This window comes from Equus caballus, chromosome 1 (genome assembly GCF_041296265.1).
Source record: "Equus caballus isolate H_3958 breed thoroughbred chromosome 1, TB-T2T, whole genome shotgun sequence".
NCBI classification, from domain to species: Eukaryota; Metazoa; Chordata; class Mammalia; order Perissodactyla; family Equidae; genus Equus; species Equus caballus.
In genome coordinates this window covers 135,799,102-135,815,788 of record NC_091684.1, presented here as the reverse complement: position 1 = coordinate 135,815,788, position 16,687 = coordinate 135,799,102, and the positions used below count along the sequence as shown (strand labels likewise).

General features: G+C 49.4%; 1 long non-coding RNA gene across 1 annotated transcript; it reads right to left on the bottom strand.

The window, feature by feature from the left end:
• Positions 1 to 243: 243 nt before the first annotated feature.
• LOC106782136 (uncharacterized) lies at positions 244 to 13,461 on the bottom strand. The gene is made up of 3 exons (XR_001378982.3): positions 13,391 to 13,461; positions 5,494 to 5,665; positions 244 to 4,187 (listed from the first exon to the last, which is right to left on the bottom strand). It is a non-coding gene; the product is annotated as an uncharacterized lncRNA (long non-coding RNA).
• Between the last annotated feature and the right edge of the window lie 3,226 nt (positions 13,462 to 16,687).

Sequence of the window (16,687 nt, the reverse complement as noted above, 5' to 3'; positions counted from 1 at the left end):
GTTAGCTCAGTGACAATCTTTCTCAAGCAAAAAAAGATGAAGATTAGCAACAGACGTTAGCTCAGGGCCAATCTTCCCCACCCAAAAAAAAAAAAAAGTGGTGATGGGAAGTTACATACACACACACTTATATTTGCTTATATAGGCATAAATGTCTCTAGAAGAATTCACAAGAAACTAAACACAGTGGTTTTCTGCTGGAAAGGAAATTAGTGGTAGAAGAGAGGCTGTTTACTGCACATCTTTTTATACCTTTTTTTAATATTTTTATTTTTTGAACTATTTTAATGCTTTATTTATTCAAAAAATTGAATTTAAAAAAGTGACAAAAATAAAATTTAATATCCGACTAGATCTTCTAAGTTGCACATAGTTAAAGCAAAGTGACTTTCTGAGATCAAGAGAGGGCTCTGCAGCACATCTAGGCTGTGGTTTGAGCTGGCTGTCACTGGGTCCATCTGACCCAAAGGTCCCATGGTGCTAGAGGTCTCCACGGCAGACAAGGTTGCCAGGTGGAGTCTCTGGCAAGCCCTTGTAGAACTGCAGGCAGACACCCCCCGGTTCCAGAGCAAGGCCATTATTCTCAGGGCAGAGAACCCCTACTCTGGGTACCACTTGAAATTGGCGTGGGACACCAAGTGACTATGGGACTAGACCTGCCCACCAGGAGCTGGGTGTTATCAGATGCACCAAGTCATAAGGTTGGGTAGTTTATTTATGGTGGAAAGGGGATCAAGTCCAATCATGCCCAGAAGGCATGAGGTGACCCAGACCGTCGCACTGATTCCTCTTGATGAACAACTAAGACTTCATGGTTCGGGATTGTCTACGATCACCTGACAGAGAAGAAGAAAGTTTGCACCTTGTTCATACATGGGTCAACATGACATATCATCAGTGGTTGAAAACAGACTGTGCTGTGTTACGGTCCCAATCTGGACGGCCCGAAGGGACAGCAGTGAAAGGACATCCCCTGGGTGGGCAGAGCTCAAGGAAAAGTGATCTGAGGAAAGTATATACAAAGATGCAGTGGGAAATGGCTTGGCTGGTTGATCAAGGGCCTGGAAGGAAGAAAAGTGAGAGATCAGGGAAAAGGCATCTGAGAGGACCTATGAGAACAGGCACACAACATCAGGTGTTGGGTGTCATATTAGTGCCTGCTGCCGGAGAGGCATTTGACAATAGGAGGGCAGGACCCATCCTGTGTGTGTCAGCCAGCCTCTCTCCCTGCCTCATCGACCATAGTGGCAAGGGTGTGAGCCACGAATAGCCCCAACAGCAGGGGGGTCCCTCTCATCAAGGCTCATCTCATTCCCTCCACTGTGCCCAATATGTCAATGGCAAATGTTGCCCCTGAGCCCTCCGTGTGAGACCATCCCTACAGAAGACTAGCCCACCAGTCGCTGATGGCTTGATCACGCTGGAGCCTTCCTCTCCCTGGGAGAATGCTGACTGGTCCTTACCGGGTAGAGGTTTCTCCTCCCTCCGCTCAGCGCCTCCAGGAGCACCAGCATGTGAAGGCTGCGGATGCCTTATTTACCTGCATAGTTCCTCATGTCACTGACTCCCATCAAGCGACCATTGTATGGCAAAAGAGCTATGATGATGGACACATGGCCCTGGGATCAGGTACCCAGCACCCAGAAGCAGGGGTCTGTTACAGTGGTGAAATGGCCCATCAAGGGCTGAGCTAAGTTGCCAGCTTGGGGACAGCCCCCTGCGAGGTTAAAGTACTGTCCTTTAGGATGTGTCTCAGCACCTAACCAACAAGCAGTAAATGGTGCTGTCCCCACTACTGGAATACATGGATCTATCTGCGAGTCGAGGGCTGAAAGCTCATCTGCTGTTGCCATCACTCCCGGTGACCCTCTGCTTCCTGTCCCAACAAAACTTAGGCTTTGCAAGGTTAGGGGGACCTCCTCCCCAGGCAGCTGTCACTTCTATTGTGAGGCTGATGCTTCTTGCAGGTGACACTGTAAGGATCCCACTGGACTTAAAGCTGTGATTACCACCCGTGACTTTAGGCCCTCATGTCAGTGGACTAGTGAGCAGAGAAAGGAGTCACCACACGGGCGGGGTAATTTACCATGGTTACTGTGAGGGGCAAGGGCTTTTACTGCCGGTGGGGACAGGGATTCTCTGGGGTGTCTTGTGCCCCTTTGCCTGATACAAAGGATTTGTGACTGAGCAATTGCAGCAATAACAGCTCCATGAGGACTGGGCAAACTAAGAGCTCAGACCCCTTTCCGATGATGCTCTGGCTCACCTCGCCTGGTAAGCAACGCAGATCAGCGAAATTGCTAGTTGAGGATGAGGGACATGAAGATTGAGTGGTGGAGCGGAGATGTGATGGACTCCATTAGGGCCTCAGGAGCAGCTGAGGCAGCACGGACAGTGGCTTGTTTCACCAACCCTTTTGCCTTAAGTCTTCCTGGAGATTGGACGGAGACTCCATGACTAACTGGACTTGAGCCCTCCTCTTGGAGCAAAAGAGAGAACATCCTGTTTTCACAGAAAACTGAGGCCCTGGATTACAGCGTGGGAGCAGGACACAGTGGGAGGGCAGAGCAGATCTGGGTGGACAAGGGGTAGACGGACAGGCACTTCTTATGCACGAGTTCAGATCCTCTTGACCTCAGCTGTTTCTAGGGGCTTAAACATTTGTTCCCACCGCATTCCACTGCAGTGGCCAACTCTGTGTGACTCTGATCAATTAATGTAGGCACATCTCCTGTCTGTGCCACACAATTATCACCCTTGCTCTGGGGCTCTCCTATTGATATTGAGTCCTGAAATCAACAAGATCCATGCAGTACCCATACCTGTGCCACCAGGAAGCATAGAGGAATAAAGACCCCATGGGGCAGTCCTTTCAGCAATGGGATGTAGGAGCCTATGGATACGTTCTTCTCCCTTACTCCGCCTGGAGGGACCATCCTAAGTTACAGTCCCCATGTAGTCTTCTGAAAGACATTTTCATGAGATCAATCAGTCCATCATGCTTGACGCCATTGGGTAGCCAACATTCTCTTGTCTTCTTTTATTCTCTTAGTTTTTCCTGTCTCCAGCTCTGCTTAAACCTCTCCCTCACTCCTGCGTCCCAGGAGTTGCACTCCTTAAAAAGGCAGGAGCACACCAGCCTTTGCCTCAGGCTTTGTTTTCCAGGGAACTTAAGCCAAGCAAAATGTCAGGCCCTTTTCATCTTTACCCTAAGTCTAGTCAGTGAGGACCACGACCATTGCTCAGTCTGTATTAGGAAAGTTCAGCCGCTGGCTGAGAACCACATAACAAGGAAGTCGCAAAGACAGAATTTGAATCTGGCTCTGATTCCAAGACTGGGCTCCTTCCAGGGCACTGAGACTGCTGCCTCTGAGCAAGGCTTTGTGGCGGTAAGCCTGGGAATGATGCACTGGGAAGGATAAAGAAATGGGCTCACCTGGGAGGAGCCTGTTGGGCTGAAGGGAGCAAGGGCTGGCCGGGGCAGCGAGGCAGGGCGTGGTGAGCTTTGGTGTGGTCGGCGCAAGCTTCCTGGCCGAGTGGCAAAATCAGACCCCAAGATGGACACTGGGTCCGGTCTGAGGGAGCCCCTAAACATGAGCATGGGGACATTTTGGGGAAGCGAGTGGTCTAAGTCTTATGGCTAAGAGGATGTCTCAAGAGCTGTCTCCTTTATTCCTTGAGTCTTAGAGTCCCAGAAGTCCCAGAGAGTAAGGGCAGAAGAGACTTGGGACCCACCCTCCTCGGTTTCCCATTCCAAGCTCCTGGGAAGCCCTGTGCTCCAAAAGACATTGACAAATGTGCCATGAAAAGCTAGCCTCCTCTTCGAGGGCCACAGGGCACTGTGTTGTAATAGTGATGACACATAGCACATGTTGGCAAACAAACGACACTTAACTTGAATCCAGCATTGCCCAAACTTATTAGGCCATGTAACCTTTCAAAAGAAATTTTTTTTTCTGAATAATAAATATTTACATCTTGTGGCATGCTCTGTTTTACAGACTAGTGTTTGGAAAAACACTGAGATAACTCAAACCCCTCATTTGACTGTGGAGGGAAACCACAGACCAGAGAGGTGACTCAGCTTGTCCAGAGACACACGGCAGGAGCTAGCAGACACCCTAATTTCCTGGCTGAGGCTCCTTCTTCGACCTGGGAGAAATTTCCACTGCATGATTGTTGCCAAGCTGTTAATGAAAATGAGACCTAAATTAGCTTCAGAAAATGAGGTTTTAGCATTGGAAAGTTTTTAACTATTGAAATTAGGAATGCAAATGAGTATATGAAATCAATTAGCAAGTAAGAAAGAAGCCCCACAAATTCTAGTCATTGCAACTCATGGCACATTTAGGGACCTCAGTTTCCCATTTTGTGAGGTGAGGGGGGAAGGGGCTAGGCTAGCCAATTGCTGAGGTTTCTCCAAGATGTGATACGATTCTGTGATTTCAGAAACAAGTGTCAATGGCAGAGAGGACTGGGGACTGGACACAGGGGAACCTGTCAAAGGCGGGAGACCAGCTGGCCCAGCGCAGCCCCTGGCAGGCTTCTCAGCTGCCCACAGAGAAGGGCCCTTGTCCCCAGATGCAAAGTGTGCATCTCACATTAGCTTGCAAGGCAGCACTGATTAGTAATTAAATGGCTTTAAAAAAAAAAAGCCGTTAAAGCTAATGCCATCAAAATCAGAACCTCAGATGCTGGGTTATAATTATGAGTGTACCTCAAGACCCACAAGAGAGGACATTTGCATCTTAACTCGCATGCTGCACAAGCCTTACTATCTCCCCCACCTATCCCTGCTCCCACCATTTGGGGACCTGCTGCTGAATTCATTTGTCTTCCAGTTTTACTCTAATCCTGGAAAAAGCAGTTCACCCTGCAAGAAGGCAACGGAAAGGGGTGAAAAGAGGTTTTGCGTTAGGCTGGTGTTAGCCCCGCCATGCCTGACACTGTCACTTTGAGCAACTTAATCACCTCGGCAAACCTCCTTTTACTCCTCTTTAAGATGAGGATAACAGTGCGGTGTTGTGCTAAGGACTAAAGGAGTCAACGCATTTCTGAATGCAACACCATCAATGCTCAATAACTGATAGTCATTACTAGACCTGGTACCTGGCACTAACGTGCTTATTTACTGTGTCCCGAATTGAAACCTACAGTGTGACCGGCCTTACGCCGGACACTGCTGGGGACAAGGGAGGAGAATGTAGGGTTCTGGAGAAGATTTATCCTCCCTGAGAGATGAGATGAATCAACACGAAATCACTGGACTACGCCAATCCAGGGCTCTCAGGGGCTGGTCTGCAGTGAGAGATGGTCACAGCTCCAGGGCTGTGGCCTAGGGAAGAAGAGCTTGCAGCCCTGGAAGGATGGATGGGATTCATAGCACCTGGGTCCTGCCTGACCTCATCCTAGGCACTTTACACACATTATTTCATTTAGTTCTGATAAACATCCCCATACCCATTTGACAGATGAGGAGATCAAGTTACCAACCAGCGTGTTCGGCATCACAAAGCCAGGAAGTGGAGAGGCCAGTGGTCTGCTGGGATCTGTGGGGCCTCACAGCCCACTGTCTTTTCATGACTCCAGGCTGGAGTGACACGTAACCACACTGATCCTTGGGTATTGGGGCCGCAGAAGCAGAAAGGATGGGCGTCAGAGGCTCCTGAAAACCAGGATGAGATGCAGATTTGACCAGAAGATCTAAGTGAGAAAAGTCAGCCCCCAGTGCTCACTGGACCTCTCAGTCTTGCCTCTGAGCCCAGACAACTCCCCTCATCCAGAGCTTGGGCTGCCGCTAGAAGCGAATTTCCTTGTCAATCATCCTGGTGAGGTTTTGTGGACTCCAGAATCAGGGAGCCCCAGGCTCTCCAGCTTTTTAGAAGAGAGAGCCAGCCAACAGCCTCGTGAATCTGACAGGCTTGCATCCTAGACTTCTAGAATGTACTTCATTGCTGTGTGACTTTGGACCCGTCTTTGCCTACCTGGGCCTCCACTTCCTGTTCTGTGAAATGAGGGGGTGGGACCAGCCAAGCTCAGCCGCCGCCCCCAGCCTTCACTCTAGGATTCTGCCTGAGCCTTTGCATTCTCTGGAATTTCAGGAAAAAGTACTTCCCCTTGGCGTATGGATTCACTGTGACTTTCAACTCTTATTATTTTCCCCGGAGACTTAACTCTCCAAGGGCTAAGAAACAAAAGTTTGAAGGCCTTTTTTGAAAAACATAAAATATCAGGACCAGACAGGCCATTTTCAGACAGTCCCTGGGGCCTAGTCAGCTATTAAAGGTGGAAATTATATATTCATAACACAGGATATTGCTGCTTGCTTATTTATAACTCGCTCCATTTCAATAATATTTATTCTAGACGAGGAGTCTTGATAAGTTTCATCCAATTGCTCAGGGCAAAAGAGGGGACCAGCTCAGCTGAAGGAGCAACTTTCTGTTATCAGCAGGTAGGGAAGGAACACTGCTCCCGGTCCTGCAGGCCAGGAACACGCCCAGATGTGTGCTGGCAGCCAGCCCCTCATCTGCACCAGCCTCCCAGGGCACCCACGCCAGGACCTCAGCGCCATAGGTGGAACCATCTCAAACAAGACAGAATGTAACAGGGAAGGCGCAAAGCGGCTGTGGCTCAGCCTCCTCTTTCATCCCGGGAAAAGGCTGAGGCTCAGAAAGAGGGAGTGTGCCTGCTCAAGTCACACACACACCACTGGGCTGTGATCCGAGTCCCTAAGTCTCAGGCCAGCACTGTCTCAAGGAGTGAACGGGAACTACTGAGTACCTACTATGTGCCAGTCTCCAAACAAGGTGCTAAATCAAGCTAACAAGATTTTATTAAGTACCAACTGTATGTCTTGCTCTGTGCCGGGCACTGGTGGAGGATCAAGAGGAGGAGACAGGTGTTTGGAGAGATTCCCTTTGAGAAGGTGAGAACAATGCTCACTGCATCACCAGCCAGTCCCACCGATCAGCACATTCCCAGCTGGGTGGGCCATTGGCATTATTCCCACTGGGCCCAGGAGCACAATGAGGAAGCAGCCCAAGGTCACAAAGCTGGCGAGGAAAGGGCAAGGCCTGGATTTGAAACCACCCCGGTCAGACTCCAGAGCCATGCTCTTTCGACTACCCTAAAGTGGTCAAACCACAGACAACTGGGGAACCCTCTCTCCCCTTTCCTGTGGGCACTGAGGCTCTGTGTGCGGCTGCGCACTGCAGACACCTGGAGGATGGCCCTATTCCAGGGAGAAAAACCAGACTCCCAGGAGCCATTGTGTGATTGTTAGAAAAAGGCCCTGGGCCAAGCTGCCTGAGTTCAACCCAAATGCAGCCTCTAACTACCAGGCATCACAGGCACACACATACACATACACGCACACACATAGGCCCATGCCTGCCCACACACATGCACACACATGCAAGGTGTGGTGGCATTCTGCACTTTCTGAACATCCTCAATTATACATTCCCCTGCCTGCTCACTCAGTGAGGTTGGGAAGCCTCTTCAGAGTGAGCAACAAAGAGACTCAAGAAGTGTGCGTTTGTATTGTGTCATTTATTCATTCTGCAAATATTTATTGAGCACCCATTACATGGGAGGCCCTAGGCAGACATGTGGGTTACCAGGAATAGTGGTGAGCAAAACCGACTCAGGTCCTGCCCTCCTGAAGGGTATGGTTTGGTGGAGGCCCCAGGATTCATCCTGGGGCTCTGGGAGCCGTAGGAGAGAGAAACTGGTGACCTGGGCCCACCTGGGGTCAGGGGACCCCTGAGAGACGAGCAGGAGTTTTAGCCCAGCCAAGTGGGGAGATGGGCAGGAGCGAGCCGGGCAGCGAGCTGTACACACAGAGGCCCTCCGGCCATCGGAGATGGCTCAGCAGGGGCCCAGGCAGGGCCAGACCCCACAGGTCTTCATAGGCTGCCTTAGAGATTAGGGTCTGGTCATCAGAGCCACCGAAAAAGGAAGGAACAGGAGCAGACTGGTTTTTAAAGGATGTATGAGAGTTGAGGAGGGGGTCAGTTAGGGGAAGTTAGGGTTTCCTGTCACTGATGATGTTTATTCTAAAGCAGCCTGTGGCATGCGCACCACACTGTAGGTGGCTCAGCCACTGAAGCCTCCTGCCACTGGGTCCCAGAAGGACCCGCGCGTCCCAGAGGCCTAGGAGCTGATGTAAATGCAGATTTCCAGGTCCAGGCCAGAGCACTGGAGTGAGAAACTGTGGAGTGGTCCTGAAATCTGTATTTTATGAGCTCGGCAGGAAACCTGGAAGCAGAGTGCTGGCTGCAGACCTGTGATTCGGTCTCCATGAGACAGAGTCTGTGGACAGTGCCTGGAGATGCCATGGTCACCCCGACAGCAGTTCTCCATTCTCCCCATGTGTTAGAGTGATCTGGGGAATAATGAGAATGCAGATGGCTGGACCTCAAACCCAGAAATGCTGACTCACTTGGTCTGGGGGGCCTGGGCACCACTACTTGTAAACACTCCCCAGGTGATCCTGGTGCAGTCAAGGTGAGAGAGAGTGAGTGAGAGCTCTGAGGGCTGCATCTGGGGCTGGGGTGCCGGGGAGGAGGCTCCAGGAGCACTGGCTCCACTGAGTCAGTCTGCCCTCCTCCTGTACGTGCTTCCACAGCCCCACTCCGTGCCAGGCCCTCTGCTGGTGCTGGGACACTGAAGTGCTCGTCCCTGCCCTGAAGGAGTGTCTAGTCTGGAAGGGAGTGTGGTGTGTGTGATGGTTCCTGGACGAGGTCCCAGATCCCACCTGCTCACCAGGGGCAGGAAGCTTCCATGTGGACAATGTCAAAGCCAGAGAAGCCTGTCACCACCTCGCTTTCCTGCCTGAGGTCCAGGGAGGAGAAGAGGCTGTCCAAGGTCACGGGGTGTAAGGGCAAGAGATGGCTGAGCTTGTAACAGGCAAAGGGCTAGGCCTCCTGCCAGTGCCTGGAGCAGCACTTGGGCAGCAGGAAGGCCTGCACAAACATGTGAGGGGCAGGGAGGGTGAAAGGTCAGCGGGCAAACTTCCAGGGGAAGGGGAGGAAGACTGAACCCATCAGAGGCCCAATGGGATAGCTGAGCACGCCAGTGCCCCCCGGATACCAGTTTATTCAGTCCCCACTGCTCGTTGTGAAATCGTGGAACAGGTGCAGTGGGTCACTTCCAAGTCATACACACACACACTCACTCAGATACACATACTCACTCACAAACACAGACATGTGAACAGACACACGCATGCTAAACACACAGACACACAGAGACACATATACACTCACATACACAAGACACACAAACACACACTGTCATACACACAGACACAATACAACATACACAAGGACACACAAACATCTAACATACACATGTAGACACACATTCACACACACACATGAACACACATATACGCACACTCACACACACACACACATACCTCCATAGACATCTCTGACTTCCAGAGCTCCTTCCACATACCGCTTTATGTCTCAACTTGAGTGTAGTTTATTGATTCTTTGGCACTGAAAAATTTATTTCTGCATTTTTGAAGCCCCAGCTCTTGTTCGGGATATCCTAAACCTTTACATCAGATAAATCATAGTGATGTGAGGTTTGGTGGTGATTTTCTTTTCTATTCCTTTTAATCAATAAATAATTTGTAAATGCCTTTAATAGAGAAAAATTAAAACCAGCCTCTACCTTATTAAGAAATTCGTATTTTCAACCTTTAAATGTGGGATTTGTCAGCCCAGGAGTCTATAGATTCTATGCAAACGGGAAGCTCCCCTTCCAGGAATTTACGATGGCTGTAGCCTCCTCATTCCCCCACCGGGCGATGGGCACCCCTTTGCTGTGTCAAGCAGTGTCAGCTCCGCTTTGCCCCTCACCTGGCAGGTCGCTCCACCCCAGAGCCACTAGGGAGCCACGCTTGTTCTCCTTTACGTCTGGAAGAAAACATACTCATCTCTGTCACCCTCCTGGTGCAGAACCCCAAAGAATATCTGAGCCAACAGCAGCCCCTCTCCTGGCATGGCCAGCAGCCATGGTGTTGAGATAGGCCCTGGACCAGCGCATCTGAGTCACTGTGCATCCTTGGCTGCACTTAGTGATCTGGGCCTCAGCGCCTTCCTTTATGATGGGGCCAGGGTGGGGGTAGCTAAGACATAGGCACACGTGAGGCTCTGGGGTTCCCAAGTGGTGCTTGCTGGACAAGTCTAAAGCACATGACAAATGAGCTTTCAAAGGTTATTTTTATCTGAGACTTGCTGGTCACTAAAAAGAGAAGCCCATTTCCTCAAACGTGGGTGAATAGATTTACTGCTTGATATTCGCCTAAGACATTGGAGTTCGCAAAGTTCTTTAAGAGAAGAATTTCCTTTCATGTTCTCAAAACCCCTGCAAAGAGCACACAAGACATTTTTATCCCAGTTCTATAGATGAGAAAACCGAGGCCCTGGCGAGAGAGTGCCTTGCTCAAGGTCACACCGAGCTTGTAAGTACAGTAAGTACACAAGGCCAAGACAAGCCTAACGCAGGGACTGTGATCTCCTGGCTCAGAACATTCCAAAGGGGATCAGCAATGAGAAAGTATCTTCACAAATCCTGCCTGGGTGATGTGAGAAGACTGGCCCATAGCCTGAGTGCGGTCATCAGCCCTTAGTCAAGCGTGCCACTGCCCACTCAGGGCGCTGAGAAGGCAGGGTCTGTGGCTGTCATCACTCTATTCCTGGCACCTGGCACAGTGCCTGGCACGTGATCAGATAATATTTGTAGAACAAACAAAAGAATGGATGATGGCTGGGTGTCTGGATGCCTGGATGGATGGACACATAGGTTGACAAAGGGTGGTTAAGGGCTTGGAGTTGTATGATCTTAAATTTTAATCTGCCTCCAATTTCCTCAGTGTGTGCCTTTGGACAAGCCACTTAACCCCTCTAGGCCTCAGTTCCCTTGTCTGAAAATAGGGTTACAGCACGTATCTTCCAGGTGTGGGGAAGATGATACTGGCAATACATGCAAACCCATAGCACACGCCTGGCATGAAGACACGATTCCATCATGGGTGTTAGTTCTACTAGTTCCTGCAGGAGCTGGCACTGCCCACCAAACTGCTCACCTGCGCCTATTCCTGCCCACTCTTGGACTCTGCCAGCCTGTGGATCCCCGGCCAGGCCTGACAGCTGGCCAGTCATATTCTGGCCCTGTCCAACCTAAGTAGCTCATCGAGGCCAGGCCCTGGCTTCCTCTCCCTGCTCCCCCCAGCACAGTCACCTCCGTGCCTGGCCTCTAGGGCCAGAACAAGTACACTTACAGGATTCAACCTTCTAGGATCCAAGCAACTGGCACACGTGTGCTCTGGGGGAGACCTTACCCTGTGACTGTCATCAGGCATTGGAAGAGAAAAAGGAGGAAGATTCTTCCCTGTCTCTTTGCTTCCTCACCTCCACTCCCCCAGGAAGCTGGTGGGTGATGAGAAGGACCCATTTTATCAGTCACGATGCTTCCTGCTGCTTGAAACAGGGAACCCCAACCCAACTGGCTTCAACAATAAGAAAGCTGTGACATAGCAAAAGGCTCAGAGGTAGGACAGAGCCAGTGACATCCCCACATGGTCACAAGATGGCTGCTGAAGCTCCAAGAATCATGTGCAGATGTGACAAAGTCAAGCAGACGGGGAGGCCTCATCTGTGAGAGAAAACTTCCCTGGAAGAAACATCCTTTTCCATCCACAAACTCAAGCTCACACAACTCCAGGCTGGCTGGGCTTGGAATCTCCTTGCTTTGAAGTGTCCATGGCCCCAGCCTGGCCTGGGTGGTGGACCTTGGGTAAGGACCCCAGAGTCCTACTCTCTTCTATAAAGGTGATGCAGCCACTTTCTGTTCAGTATGTCCTTTGATGGGGACGAACCCGCTGGGCTGGCCTGGAATATTAACTGGGTTAATTGTCCCTTCAAATGAACAGCCAGTTTAATCAAGGACTTAATGCCCTCAGCCAGTCAATTATGACTGCCTCTGGACAGGCAGCTCCATTGCTGCCCCAGCGCCTTGCATGCAGGGAGATCGAGATTGCCTGGGGTGTGTGTGTGTGTGTGTGTATGTGCGCACGCGTGTGTGTGTATGTGAGAGAGAGAGAGAGAGAAAAGGCTTGATAAGATTTCTGTGGGATTAATATTCTTTAAATCAAATTATTTAAATCAAAGTCAACCCATGAAGACTCATATTTACACACACACTCTCACACATTCACACACTCAAATTCAGCCACTTTTTACTCTATAAAGACAGAACAACCAAAAAAACTTTACTCTAGAGTTTTCGGTAGGGCTATATTAAAATATTCATTTTCCGACACATTTAAAATAAGATGTGGTTAGAAACAAGTCACGTGTCCACCACCAGGAGAATAGCTAAATATTTTATGGCATAGCTACACAATAATATGCAGGCATTCCGAGACTGATAGGTATCTCTATTCGTTGACATGCACATGACATCATATTGAATTAAAAAAAGAAGGTTGCAAAACCGCATGCTTACAGCATGACCCCGATGGAAAACTACGTTTATTCAGATCTGTATGAGTATTTGTGGATAGAGACTTGTCTGAAAGAATAGGTCCTCAAATTTTACCACCGTTTACATCTGGGTGGTGAGATGTCAAGTTATTTTGCTTTATTTTCATTTTTCCGTATTTCCCAGCTATTCTACAAGAGCATCTATAATCAAATTAAAACAAGCTTTTAATCTGGGACATTTTCTTGCACCTTCCCAGAGCCCCATCCTACAGGTAAAGACAACACTTGTCTTACCTCCTGAGACGTCTGCAGCGCTGTGTGGGCCAGGGAGACAAGTGTGGCCCCGATTCAGTCACTCAGTCCCTTCAGATGCCCTTGGACTCAATTTGCTCCTCCAGACAATGGCAATGCTATTTACTTCAGCAACTTGAAGGGACTTTTATTAGCTTGTGATGATACGCCTAATACATGCTCACTGATCGAAACTCAAAAAATGCAGAAAAGCACATGGAAGAAAAAATTCCCCATAATCACACCAGCCGAAGATATCCACCATTAGCCTTTTGGTGGATTTCCTTCTAGTCTTTTTTGCTGGGCACAATGGTGGGCAGGACTTGGAGGCAGGTGTGAGCATGAGTGCCAGTCTGCAGAGACGCCCTTCGCTCTGGACCCAGCATTGCCACTGCCCAGCTGCGTGGCCCTGGGGCAGTCCCCCGACCCAGCCCCTTTCCTCAGTGGTACCTGGGAATGACAGCTGTAATGCCTTTCTCATACAGTCTCAAATGAAATGAGGGCTATAAAGCTCTAGCACTGTTCCTGGCGCAGGGGAAGCAAGTGGTTATACTGCAGATACTACGTAAAAATCCCTCCCGCACCCAGCACCTTACCAGTTTCTCCCACGTCAGGGGATGATGTTCCGGGTTATCACTGGCTCCCAGCCTTGGCCTCACACTAGAATTGTCTGGCGAGCTTATAAAATACTGATGCTTAGGCTCCACCCAAGAATAATTAAATAAGAATCATGGGGGTGGGGCCCTGACATTGGTATTTCTGGAAAGTTCCCCAGAGAACCCTAATGCAAGCTGGGCTGAGAACCACTGGTGCACGTCAGAGTGCTTTAGAAAGGCCAGAGCGACGTGACGGAAGGGGTTATTATTACTAATTATCGAGGCTTCTCTGGGGATGGAGGTGGTTTTCCCTGCTCCTCCTCACTCTCGCCTGATCCTTCTGGTGAGGCAGGATGGCAAAATCATAATCGCTTGCTCCAAGTGGGGCTTCAGGGCTCCCGAAGCATTTTCTTATGACCTCTGGAGCAGGGGCACGTGGTTTTAATGTGTCAGTCTACACTAGGAGCTGTGCTAAGCTGAGTGCTTCCACGCAGAAGAAGGAACAGGCCGTCCCTCACGCTGCACCAGCCTCTGTGGATGGCAAACCGACAATACCCACCAAATTAAAAATGTGCAGACCAATCCCATGCGTTGGCATATAACCAAAGGATATGAGTTCTATAATGTCCCCCGAAAGAATGTATATAACAGCGTTGTTAATAATAGCCTAGTGCTGGAAGCAAGCCCTGTGCCCGTCAACAGTTGAATGGATAAATAAATTGTGGTATATTCAGACAATGGAATATAGCCAGCAATGAGAAAGAGCTACAGATGAACACAACAACATGGATGAGTCTCAGACACAATGTTGAGCAAAAGAAACCAGGCACGAGAGTACCTTCTTTACGATTCCATTTATACAAAACTCAGAAACAGGCCAAACCAATGCATGAGGATAGAGGTCAGATTAGGCAATTACCTTGGTGGGTGTGTGTTGACCAGGCCAAGGTATGAGGGGGATGCTGGAAACGTCCTACAGTAAGCTACACCTTGATCTGGGCGGTGGTTACACAGATGTGTGCACATGCAAAACTTACTGAGCTGTACACTTGACTGTTTGAAAGTTAAACTTTAATAAAAAAAATTTTAATGCAAATAAAATTTATGTATACTTTGCCTCAGTGATTCCACTTCTGCAAAGTTTTTTTCTGTAGGTGTATTCGTACACAGAGGATATAACATATGTACAAGATTATTTATTGCAACCTTTACTATAAGAGCTCAACATTAGAAAAAACCACAATGTCCATCAATAGGGGCTGACTAAATAAAGCACAGCGTCCCCTAGCCGTGCACCCTGGCGCAGCCATGCAAAAATAGAAGACGTCATGACGCATTCTTAAAGTGAAAAAAATTAAGGTGCAGAGATGCATAAAGAGTGTGCTATCTTTGGGGTTAAAAATGTAAAGATAAATAAAAAGAGAGAGAAGGAGGCTGGGGGAGAGATTAGTTTATATAAGCGAAATAAAATCTCTCCGGAAGGACACGTAAGAAATGAATGAATGAAGAATGAAATGGTTGACCATGAGGAGGGGCCCTGGGTGGCTGGACGGGGTTGAAAGGAATTTTCACTGGATACCTTTCACACTTTTCGAATCTGAACCTATTAAACATTTTGAGCAAAAACATTTAAGACAGCCAGCCCCTCCTCCCCTACTTCAAGGCCTGTTGCCTCAGGATAGAATCTGAATGTTCCCCTTGGCTTGTAGTATAATCCCAAACCCAGCTCCCTTGCCCTTCCTCTGCCACCCCTGCCACACTCTGCCTCCTGGTGCCCCTCAAGTGTGACATGTCTCTCACACCTGCCCTGGGCCCTTGCACCCACCATTCTCACTTTGAGCAATTCCCCTTCTCTGCCTGGTGTCACCTGCTCCAGGAAGCCTTCCCAGACTTCCCCACACTTCTGGACCCCCTCAGTGCACATTATCAGGTCTCATTTGTCATACTGTTCATAATAATTGGTTTCCAGGTCTATGTGCCCCACCATAATGTTGGCGCTCAGCCTGGCGCCTGGAAACAGGGTTTGTGGAATGAATAGATGGATGATTTGGACTGAGCTGGGAACTGATGAACAGCTTTTGTCTTTTATACAACCTGCTCAGTTTCCAAATTCTGCATTCGCGTGAACTGTGCCTCAGTTTCCTCATTTACAAAATGGAAATAATAACGGTCCCTACCTCCTAGGATTACGGGGATTAAACGAGGATTAAACGTTGTGAGGATTAAACGAGTTAATAGGTAAAACGTGCAGAAGTGTGTTTGGTGTCACTGCATATTATATCTTGCATGTCACTGTATTATGCGAAGAAACTGTAGTCCAGGGAGTTCAGAAGGCCATGGGTGGCAGGTCTGACTCCAGACCTCCAAGGCCGTGTCTCCACGAGGAAGTGCCCTTGCCTGTGAGTGGGTGTGGGGCAGGCACGGAGCCGAGGGATACGGGGCTGTCCCAGCATCTGGCCCTCCAGGCCTCAGAGTCTTCTTCCGGCTTCTCTCTCCCATCAGGGGCCCTGTTCCTCTGGCCCTCCGTGTCCCCCCTTTGGCCCCCACCATCGGCCCCCTGGATCCTCCCTCATGATGGGGTGAACAGCAGGATGCGCTGTCACAGGTGGGACAGAATTAGTCTACGGGGGAGGAGGAGGGGCACGTTTTGAATGGAAATCCTGAGTTAGAACAGATCACGTCCCTAACGGTTGACTCGGATAGTTGTATTTCAACCTCCAAACGTGATGAGCCGTGAGAAAGTCGGGGCAGAGAACTCTCTTTGCATATCTTCAAGCCACTGCCCACAAATCACTGCCTTAAATGATTCCAGGAGAATGTCTTAGCCTTGTTAAGATCCAGTTTCCTCATCTGCCAAGTGGGGGTAATTACTGTAAGAAAGAAAGGAGATGATAATTCAATGAAACCATGTGGAAAAGAGCTGTGGACCCTGTAATGCATTAACAGAGGTTGGCAGTCAGTCAGGGAGCCAGAACATATTTTCTTTTGAATTACATTAGGCACATCAGGACTCTCCAGTTGCCCCAGTCCCCACTCCTCCCTATTGCTTACTCCAGTCTGCTCCACACTCTCACTGTGTTTGCCTCGCCCCTGAAACCATGTGAGTTTATCACTCCTGCCACCAATATTAGTTACCAAGGTGCCAGCTTTCTGCCAACTGCCAGCCTGGAGAGCCAGCTGGCCAAGGGGAGAAGGTGTGGCTCTTCGAATGCCTAGGACAACTCTGCTCAGCCCAAGTCATTGGACTCCACTGAGGTCCAGGCCAGAGCCCCACCAATCAGTCCCAGTAGTTTTCCA